Consider the following 12,642-nt stretch of genomic DNA (forward strand, 5'->3'; position numbering starts at 1 on the left):
GGACAGTCAGAATATAAAATAAGGTGACAGATAGATATAGAAACAGAGAGAGACAGAGATGGATTGTAAGAATATAAAATAAGGTTACAGATAGATATAGAAACAGAGAGAGAGAGACAGAGATGGACAGTCAGAATATAAAATAAGGTGACAGATAGATATAGAAACAGAGAGAGACAGAGATGGACTGTAAGAATATAAAATATGGAGACAGATAGATATGGAAACAGATAGAGACAGAGATGGATAGTAAGACTATAAAATACGGAGACAGATAGATATAGAAACAGAGAGAGACAGAGTTGGACTGTAAGAATATAAAATACGCAGACTGATAGATATAGAAACAGAGAGAGACAGAGATAGACAGTCAGAATATAAAATACGGAGACAGATATATAGAGAAACAGAGAGAGAAAGACAGAGATGGACAGTAAGAATATAAAACACGGAGATAGATAGATATAGATACACAGAGAGAGACAGAGATGGACTGTAAGAATATAAAATATGGAGACAGATAGATATAGAAACGCAGAGAGAGAGACAGAGATGGACTGTAAGAATATAAAATATGGAGACAGATAGATATAGAAACAGATAGAGACAGAGATGGATAGTAAGACTATAAAATACGGAGACAGATAGATATAGAAACAGAGAGAGAGACAGAGTTGGACTGTAAGAATATAAAATACGCAGACTGATAGATATAGAAACAGATAGAGACAGAGATGGACAGTCAGAATATAAAATATGGAGACAGATAGATATAGAAACAGATAGAGACAGAGATGGATAGTAAGACTATAAAATACGGAGACAGATAGATATAGAAACAGAGATACAGAGACAGAGATGGACAGTAAGAATATAAAACACGGAGACAGATAGATATAGAAAGAGAGAGGCAGAGACAGAGATGGACAGTAAGAATATAAAATACGAAGACAGATAGATATAGAAACAGATAGAGACAGAGATGGACAGTCAGAATATAAAATAAGGTGACAGATAGATATAGAAACAGAGAGAGAGAGACAGAGATGGACAGTTAGAACATAAAGTAAGGTGACAGATAGATATAGAAACAGAGAGAGAGAGACAGAGATGGACAGTAAGAATATAAAATAAGGTGACAGATAGATATAGAAACAGAGAGAGAGAGACAGAGATGGACAGTAAGAATATAAAATAAGGTGACAGATAGATATAGAAACAGAGAGACAGAGACAGAGATGGACAGTAAGAATTTAAAACACAGAGACAGATAGGTATAGAAACAGAGAGAGAGAGAGAGATGGACAGTAAGAATATAAAACACGGAGACAGATAGATATAGAAACAGAGAGAGAGAGACAGAGATGGACAGTCAGAATATAAAATAAGGTGACAGATAGATAAAGAAACAGAGAGAGACAGAGATGGACAGTAAGAATATAAAACACGGAGACAGATAGACATAGAAAAAGAGAGAGACAGAGATGGACTGTAAGAATATAAAATAAGGTGACAGATAGATAAAGAAACAGAGAGAGACAGAGACAGAGATGGACAGTAAGAATATAAAATAAGGTGACAGATAGATATAGAAACAGATAGAGACAGAGATGGACAGTCAGAATATAAAACACGGAGACAGATAGATATAGAAACAGAGAGAGAGAGACAGAGATGGACAGTAAGAATATAAAATACGGATAGGGATAGACATAGAAAAAGAGAGAGAGAGACAGAGATGGACAGTCAGAATATAAAATACGGAGACGGATAGACATAGAAACAGAGAGAGAGTGAGACAGAGATGGACAGTAATAATATAAAATAAGGTGACAGATAGATAAAGAAACAGAGAGAGACAGAGATGGATAGTAAGACTATAAAATAAGGTGACAGATAGACATAGAAACAGAGAGAGACAGAGATGGACTGTAAGAATATAAAATAACGTGACAGATAGATATAGAAACAGAGAGAGACAGAGATGGACAGTAAGAATATAAAACACGGAGACAGATAGATATAGAAACAGAGAGAGAGAGACAGAGATGGACAGTAAGAATATAAAATACGGATAGGGATAGACATAGAAAAAGAGAGAGAGAGACAGAGATGGACAGTCAGAATATAAAATACGGAGACGGATAGACATAGAAACAGAGAGAGACAGAGACAGAGATGGACAGTAAGAATATAAAACACGGAGACAGATAGATATAGAAACAGAGAGAGAGAGACAGAGATGGACAGTAAGAATATAAAATACGGATACGGATAGACATAGAAACAGAGAGAGAGAGACAGAGATGGAGTGTCTGAATATTAAACACAGAGACTGAAAGAGATGGGGATGGACCAATTATTAGAACATTATAGACTATTAAAAATAAGTAAATAAAATGCAAATATTGTTTTAAAGCTACAACAAATTATCGTTATTCCCAGCACGTTGCCTTTTGTCATCCTCTTAGATTGAGTTATGTATATTATCCCGTTTTGTTATTACGTAATTTTACAACAAATTATTGGGACAATGCCTGTGCTATTACGTAATTTCATCAATATCATGAAACACGACACAATTCTAGTAATGAGGAATTTAATTAATCATGATAACGAATGAATACATTCACTTTCTAGAATAAAAAGATCAAATGGCACATCCAAAACTCAGCCAAAGTTTATATTTTGATTTATGGTACCAAAAAAACTAAACCAAAATGTATTCCTAATTCTATGAGAGGCACTGCTTTTTTGTGTTCTATGATGAAATCACCATTTACCCTATCAACTGCCAAGTTATCAATATTTATTGTGTGATCATAATAAGTTCTATAGAAGCAACAAATCCTATGGGTGCATTCTCTATATCATCAGTCGGAATATGCACGTCACAGAGTTACCGGGTGATAACCATTGGGACGCAATATATTTGTGAGCGAAACTCGAGTCGTTTTCAGTGAAATGCAAATTTCTATGTGATATATACAAATACAGAATAGGTCTTTTCTTTCTTCCTTCAGCTAGAATATATCATTAGGAGGTTATCCAGTTCATGTTCGTTGTAATTTATCATAATAAGATTGAAGGTAATTATATTTGAAGTTTAATCGGAGATTACGTCTTTTTGAAGATTTTGAAGACCATTTTCCGAAAAGGAAATATTTATAATAGAACATATATATATATATATACTTTCATACCCTTCCGGTTCTGATATTAGTGTTTGTTGATATGACTCTTTTGTAAGAATCAATGAAAGTACGTCAATGTATTTGTAGTTCTAATATTTAGAAATAGGCATACAAAAGCCTTTGACTTACGCTCAATATCTGAGAACAGCCCGTTTTAAATTTCGAGAGTATTATGGTATGCCATTCTATACCATCCTGAACTCATTGGGTATTATCGCGAGAATTTCTATGTAATATCTATTCCCCGAGGGATTACGGATAATTCTATGTATCACTATTGACTGAGTGATATGAAGGAAAGTAATTCTGATCTAACAGAATGGGTTTCGAACACGCAGTCCGCTGGTGCAGAACTAGTGGCTACATATCGGAACACGGTAACCATTCGGCAACTGCTGGCTTATCTATCAACAACATTAAACAAAACCAAAAACATAACCGTTCTTATCCTAAGGATTTTTCAGTAGTAATGACTGTGTCACTGTGAAATGATCGTATACGGAAAAACAGCAAGTGACAACTCCACCACAATTAGAAAGGAAAGGACGAAATTACTTATAATAACTCCCGCGTTGTGAATTGGGAAATGTCATTACCCTATATATTCATTGAAAGGCGAGACAAAGTCAACCCACATTTCTATTGATCAAACCTATTAGTATCAATAAAACACATTCCATTAGTGATCTTAAAAGAGAGTATGGCAATCTTGTGATTCAATGTTCTTTGTACTGCTAATGACCTATACTAAGCAGGTCAACAAAGTACTCACAGCTAGAATATATCAAGAGGAATGCATAATGTCAATACGTACCTAAAGAGAAATCCTCAATGAAGGGAAATTAATGTGTTAATTAGTTTATATAGATATATAGATCTAAATCATACAGACCTTGACCTCAACGGATCAGCAGTTATTGGTTAGGTGATTGTTAGTGTGTGTTTTGGAAGACTGCAGTATGTTTCGTTGTGTCCACCTGATACGTATGTATGGTGTAAACACAAATATCAACCACCTCAGATACTGTCAGAGATGATTTAATTAAAATTATAAATACTTCCAGGTATATGAAATCAGTTTTTTGGCAGGCCAAGGACACATAAATGTTAGATAAATGCCATACTTCGAAACTTTCTTGGAGTCTAATTGTTAGTGTCATTCAGTTAAAAAGTTCACATAGGATTTAAGATTGAACACATGCATCCAAAAGTCTTTATCAGTGAGCCAATGACAAGATAAAGGGAGACCACGACAACCAGTATAAATCTCTCCCAGGGTTCATTGCGGTCCCCACATTCATGAAATTGTGGGGACCGCAATGCACCCAGGAAGAGATTGGGGTGTATATAGTTTCATCCGTTACTTATCACTTGGTGATAGTGTCGCGGTACCATACAGTATTTGACATGGGTTTCAAACAAACCAATGACGTTCACAAAAAACATAATAAACAAAGTACTATCTTCATAAGACAAGAATATCTCTCCTTTTACAGAATGTTAAGCGAGAAGCAACTATGGTTATTCTAGATTTTTTATGTTACAGTGTTATTTGTTTTTGTGAGTAGATGTGATGTGTTACGTTATTTGTTTGTGAGCGTAACGTCATTGTTTTTTTTCTTCGGAAGCCACTCGTAAACTTGTCCTATTGTTTTGGATTTAAAAGTGCATTAATTAAGTCTATAATTATTTATCCAAACGATAAATCACATGTCCCACTCAATAATATGGTTTTGCTGAACGATACCTAGAATCATTTAACCCGTATCTAGATCAATATTACAGTTACATAGAAACAAACAAACAGCAATTTCCGTGCTCCGACAGTATATCTATACGGGAAATGTGTATTTGTTTCTGATTTTATCAAAATTTAATCATACATCGCAATACATCGCATGAACATGCTAGCATAAATCTTCTCTAGCGAATAGAAGCAATGACAGTCGAAGAAAGTAAAGTATTATATGACCAACAATAAATAACTGCATACAACTACTTCGATGCATTAAAACGTAACGATTTTTAACCAAGTACGAGCTGCTAGTTTGTAACCTATACACGATGGTAAAGACTCGTTTTACAAACCTGATGTCATGTTTCATACCGTAATGTCACATAGAAAACGTATCAAAATAAGATAAAACTAACCTCTGTTCCTACACATTTAATGTACTTTGAAATCGATAAACTCATTTCAACGTTTCAAAGGCCAACCGTGTTTTCGAAACAACATTTAAAAGTTTCTTTAAATCAATATTACCACGAGAACGTGATATTGATGTCCTGCTATGAGGTTATAACCTAGAACAAATGCAGGATTTCCTGTAATCTATATTAACATTAAACATTAATTTCTCTGTTTTGCCGCTTGTTAAAGTTATATAGACTAGTTTTAAATTTTTAAGTTTGTAAGTACTAAATTTGTAATTAGGACGACGGCGGGAAACTTAGACGACCGACAGTGTAATATTTACTGTAAGCAATAACGTTTTAAATCCCTATATTTCAAAATATAAAATGCGTTTCAATTTAAGTAAGTGCATTCGGGTTTTATAAGTTTTATTCAAGGCCCATAACTTTCTACAGTTCTCTTGGGACCATTGCTTAACACTATTAAAGATAGTGTATCTAACGTTGACGTTTGTGTATTTCAATCTAAATATAGCAATTTGCATCGTTTAAGCTATTTTATAATTCCGCAAATGGCAGTTCGAATAATTGTTCAATACATTTTTATGGAATATTTATTTTTATAATTGTAATATCAGAAGGAATTTTATTAAAAAATAAATAATTATGTGAATTCCATGAACATTCTGGCACATTAATCCTCTCTTTGCCATGGTTATCAAAACATTAATCGTTACCCACGATAGAAACACATTTTATCAAAGTATGCACATTTATATTACCTTAAAATGACAACTGATCTATCTTAATAGGTATGCTCTTATTAACTTATACTAGATATTAATCATGCTTAATCTATTTTTACTGGTTCCAGCTTTGTTTTCTAAGCAACGCTTCGGAATCTTGATTGAAACTACATATTAAGAATTTTGTCAAATAAATCTATTTATCAATGTTTTTCAAAGTTCGGAGCTTGCCGAAGATATTTCGCATACTGTCAAAAAGCTGTATGTTGGTTATTATTTTTCTCGTCGGTGATTTAGCATATATAAGTGACGTGCTAATGTTGTAAACAGACGATGGGGCGAAGATATGTAGGATTCACAGAGTTTTACAAAATAATATTCTTATTATTTTATGAGATAGACAACACAAATTTATTTACTGAATGCTTCCTGTGAGTTTTGCTATTTAACATTGCATCTGTGTTATGGAAGCTGTTTTGTTAATTTACTGCCGACGGTGAGTTTTCGACTTCTGTTGAAAATAGAATGAAATACAGAAAAGTATGTAAAATTATTTGTTTCTAGACTTTTGGTATAATGAAACAATTCTACCTGCATTGAAGGGTAATAGTATACAGTTGTTTCATGCAAACCCGTGGCCGGACACCACCTCGAGAAAAGTTTTGACTGTTGACTGTTGACTGAAAAGCCATGAAACAACTGTTTTGTTTCCTGCACCGCAATCTTAAACCTGTCACTTAAACCTGTCACTGAATATATGGTGAGAAAGACTGGTGGGACACTAGGCACTGTCACCCTTTAGTGCAGGTAGTTTTTATTTTATTATACCAAAAGTTTAGAAACAAAACTAGTTTTCAAGTATTTGCAATTTATTGAAACATTTTACTCATTTTAGCAAAAGTCCAAAACTCACCGTCGGTAGTAAAATAACATATTAGCGTCTACTGAGTAGCGCTTACATTATCATGTATAACCATTGCATTGTTAAAATCTTAACGGTTTTGTAAATATCATTGAATTTTTGTTTCGTCCAGTCGTCTGTTAACACCAGTGCAACGTCATAAAGATGCTTACAATCGCATGTCTTCCTTTCACCTAATCACCGACAGGTTCATAAAAACCAACATATAGCGCTTGGACGGTAAGCGAAAAGGTGTAAACGGAAAGCTCCGTACTTAATTTGAAAAACAAAGATATTGATAAATGAAATAATTTCGCAAAACTATCTCTTAATAGCTCCAGATGAATTTTGAAACGTTGCTTAAAAAAACAAACATGACGTCGAAAAAAGAAACGAGTGCGCACATTTTTCGAGCGGTTGATATTTTACACTGTCAAAAATACACTATAACCTATTAACTGCCGTGTGATAGTGTGAAATTTAGCAAATATCGTTCGACCAATCAGATTGCAGGATGTAAGGTAAGCGTTCCAATCACAAAAGAAATGTTAAATAAGCTCCCATTGTTATAGATGGTATCAGTGCTACATATCCTTACCAAATCCCAGGTAGACATCTCAATGTAAGCATATCCTGGTTTCTTGTAGAGCTTTGCACCATTGGATTGAGAGGAGGAACTTAGTTCACACTTCTCTTTCTTCAGATTGTATGCTATCGAAATGCATTCGGAACGATAAAAACATTCCAGTCCACATCTCTTTAGTCCAATCTCTTTTATGAACACATATCTGTCATCTTTTATATATTTTCCGTATTGTATTTCCGCGTAAGAACAATATGAATATTTTGGGGTTTCATTTCCACAACTATCACTACACAATGTCAGCACAAGTATCATTATCTTGAAAAATACTTTCATGTTTAGCAATGTTTCTCCATCTGTTCTTCAGCTTCATAAATCAATCATATCCATACTATTTTATGTCCATACGGTATTTTATTCTTGATACATATTGGTACATGTACATGCATACGGATACAGATTTCTGTGGCAAGTAATAAAAAAGTGCAAGCTCCCCATAATGTAAAATCAATTCCATGTTGTTGGTTCTAATGTATGACTTTTCATTAGTGGCAAATGAAACCGCAGCATGACAAGTCAACTGGCTATTGATACCCAGGGTTAACCGTGGACGGGAATTAATTAAGGCTAATTTGATGTGGAGCCTAATTAAATATATATCATCACGTCTTTTATAATTTTGATACACAACAACATATTAACGGCACAAAACGACACAACATCAATAAAAATTAAATTGAGACGAAATAATACTTACATTTATTTTGTATGCTTCATAACTAAGAAGCAAATATATGTAGTACAAAAAACTATTGATCTGCATTACTTATGAGAAATAAAACAAATTGGTCTACTATCGACAGGTTCCTCTGCAAGGTGAACTAATTTAATTGAAATTCTTAATTATACTGGGGCACGATCAAGCAGGTAAAATATGTATGTTATACATGATGTACCTATATCACCGTAATCTATTCAAAATAAAGAAATATTCTCAGAGGAGCCTTTTTGATTGGTATGAATGAGAATTTCTCGAAATATCCTCTGCTGGAAATGAATCAACAAGCTCACTAGTTCCGTAATATATTCTTGTTGTGAAATACACATTTTTTATCTCACAACCGTATCTAATTTCTAACATTACGGGATCGATGTGTTCACACAAAGACTACTTCAATGAAAGGTTACATGGATCATAATAAGCAAACGAAGCAGTAAAGAGTCAAACACCAGAAAACAAACACCGGCCTCTCTCTACAATATGACTGTCATTGTTTTACCTGAAAAAGAATCAATGGTGTCAAAAAATTGAAACAAACGTGACGTCGGCTGCTTCCCCGTTGTTCAAACATGAATGGTAAGAAACGACAAGCCTTGCGATACTTTGTTGATTCAGAAACTTAGTGAATGTAAATAACCATTTAAGTACTGGCAATTAATTGTCGCTATCAAAAAAAAAAAAAAAAAAAAAAAAAAAAAAAAAAAAACAATGCATGGATAGACCTAATGCTTTTGGCGCTTGATTTGATAGGTAATTTGTTTTTGCTCGGTATCGAATATTGCGAGTATATATATTTCATGAACTATCATAAATCCTTCAATGAAAATCCAATTACGGGCGGTAAACCGTAGCTTAACTTCGACCGTTTTAAAATCTACGAAACATTATTCAATACGCACATTATTTCAAATTGAATTACTTATCACGATTCGGTGTACCAAAATAAAACTGTTTGTTTTCGATATTTTATCGCTATAAAGCAGACATAAGCGATAGTGTACACTTTTACTTAACATGAGGTTTGGTAAAGAAAACAAACTATCTATGATATATAACATTCATATGTGTGTGAATCCCACCATTACCTACAGGTTGTAGGAGCGTATGAAGGACGTGTCTACTGAATCATCTCATATAGTAGGAGAGAAACATCTCTCACTACTATTGGTTTACTTCGCAGAGCATTTGATTCATACAATGATATGATGTTGTTTGTTCACACACTAAAACCTTTTAACGCTATGGCACATACTATTTACCTGGTATTTTGATATTGAGGCACTGATCTAATATTTTAATAATAAACGTTTACATGATTGTGCAAACCAGAATTGTTGCATATGTATGCTAACAAATGCAAATGTATGATTTTTTTATTGAGAGAGTTATGTAAATAACAATTTATTAACGCATGAAATGAAGTTCAACCAGATGGAATGAACACTGCAATAAATACAATCTTTTGTAGGAAACTAAGTCAGGAGCGCAGGCCAAATTTTAAAGCTCCATAGCATGTTATTCATATTTAGATTACTTAGCTGAATATGAAGGATAGGGCTACTCAACCCAAAGTTTGTGTTGTTAAGGATCTTCTCCACTGAAATATGAAACTTTTCCTATGCCTTTTACAAATATGGATTTTAATAACCAGTATTACAACCAAAAGCTGAAACTGGAATAAAATATCTAAGATAGAGTACTGAAGTATTGTGAATCAAAGAAAGCTAGTTGAGACCATATATGATTTTATTGATTTTTTTTCCAGATGGGTTTCCTGATAAATATGAATGTTTATATAATTGAATACAATAACTGTTACTCATATTACGTGTGTCTAGTATTACATCGTATGCTACCCCTACCCCCTAATTTTTGAAGATCAAAATACCCCGTTTGTACAATTTTTGACATTTTTAAACATTTGAAAGAAAACGTTTTGATTACAAACTCGTCAAAATCAGTTTTATGTAACACCGGCAAAACATTAGGTATCATTATGCTTGAGCATTTGTCCTCTTACAATATTTGTTTACCTAAACTTTACTAAAATATAACAATACAGTAAACCCCAGGATATTTACTATAAAACTTGATAAGATAAAAAAAATCGCAGATGTGATTAAAGTGGTAATCGTGGAGTAAAACCTGGTAATATTTTGCCTCCTTACAAAGCACAAGAAGCACAAATTTTCAAAATGAATCGCCAAATGCCTTAACATGTTTGTGAAAATTTTACAAACAATAGAAGTCTTATTTTCGACATATATCTTATGGCAACCTGCAACAAATGAACACGATAATTATCATATAAACACATACGGTCAATGTCGAGAGCCAGAGAATACCTTAATAAGAAACTGTGTAAAAAAATAAGCTTCGTGTTCGGATGAAAAGATAACTATACTACTTACTAAGTTCCATGTGGCTATGTCTATGTAGATATAATTCTTTATGTCTGAGAGATGTGCTCCAGTGGAATGAGAAACAGAATTGAGATAACAGTACTTTTTGTCAACTCTGTAGGTTATCGAAAGACATTCGGAGCGGAAAAAACATTCCAATCCACAAAACTTTAATCCAGAGGAGCTTAGAAAATACAAAAAGCGTGCACCATGAAGATATTTTCCATATTGTACGTCTCCATATGAACAATACGTATTCTCTGGTATATTGTTACTGTAACTATGGTTACAAATCGTCAAAAAGAACACTTTAAGGAACACATTCATTTTGATCACCATTGCTCCACTCCCTGTTCTATTGTTCTTATAAAGGTTCAAATTCATCATGCTGGCTCGATAATTACTTGATATGTTTAACACCATCCAATGTTGTTTCACAAACTACACAGATACGGAAAAATGTAACCGGTTACTTTCATCTATGTTCAGGTATTCAGATAGGTGTTATACCGTAGAATGGCATGAAGCGTTTGATGTTGGCCTCATTATGATTTAGCATAAAACGATCCTGGTCTTTCTGAGTGTCATGAATAAAAATACATCGTTAGATATTTTAACGACGTGTACTTTATACATCTGATATCTGATTCCCTTTATTTCCCATCAATGCTATTAGCGGAACTAAACTGCTGGGAGGAGCATGGCTAAGGACACGACATAAAATCAATCAGGACACACTGAATAAGCATCCTATCATTGTGATGTACATTGGCCGGATAATTGGATATGTGAGATATTAATGCCACAACAGCTTTCAAGTCTTATTTTCAAACGTTGCTTGATGCTTAATTGCTTATTCATGATGGATTTTTAAGTATACAAAAAGATTGTTATTAATACGTATTAAATAGATTTTGGTTTTCTGTTATTCTCGTTGGATAATATATGGCACATTATGTAACATGGAGGCAGACATTTCGCTAATTAAACGGATAGTTCAAATTAAAGAAACACCGAACTAATATTACAGTTGCGACGTCACAACAGGGGCAATAAGTCGCATTGCCTGTACGCTGAGCTCCTCAACGTGATGCTATAATTATATACAACCCTCATTGTTCTTGTAAATACATCACATATCGAATGATGACATTGACTTAAATATAAAAAAATACAAATACAAATGTATAATACAAAGAATATATATAATCAGAATCGTTGATTAGGTCAATATTGTATATCAGCCCGGTAGAATAGAAATTAATGACCTTGAGCTACGATTTTACAAAGTTCTTTTGTGTTTGTTTGTTTGATAATTCTAATTTGCGTCCTAATAACAGACAGGACTATGTAGGGACGGCCTCCAATGTGTCGCGTGTATGAAGTGTATGGTATACAACTGTACGTGTTTTGGGAGACTGCAGCTAATTCGTGTTGTTTCTTCATGTAATAGAAGAAGTTGTGTCCATTTTATAGTGCTACCCTACTGAAGCATAACGCCAAAGACATCAAATAAACACACTCCCACTCGGTCACTTCATACTTCCAACGGGCAAACCAAAATTGAGGCGGTGTCAAGGGAGACGTTAGGAATAATTATGTCGGTTAGTCGCCTTTTACGATCATGTAGTAGGAGCAGCAGAATCAACTTTTTTTGTGTCAAGGAAAGAGTTTTGTTAAAAGATACTCTTGTCGTTGATGTTTTACTTTTCACCTCTAGGTGTTTAGTATACTTAAAACATAATCTTACTTACAAAATATTGAGTAATTAATAACTCAAGCAAAGAGATTCCTTTGTATGAGTGAAATAGCGCGTAGTATTATCATGGTTTTCCAAACCTTATTGTTAAAACGACTTGCGTACTTGGTCCATTCTATTTTCTCAATTACAATAATCAAACA

This window comes from Argopecten irradians, chromosome 4 (assembly GCF_041381155.1).
Source record: "Argopecten irradians isolate NY chromosome 4, Ai_NY, whole genome shotgun sequence".
In the NCBI taxonomy this organism is placed as follows: domain Eukaryota; kingdom Metazoa; phylum Mollusca; class Bivalvia; order Pectinida; family Pectinidae; genus Argopecten; species Argopecten irradians.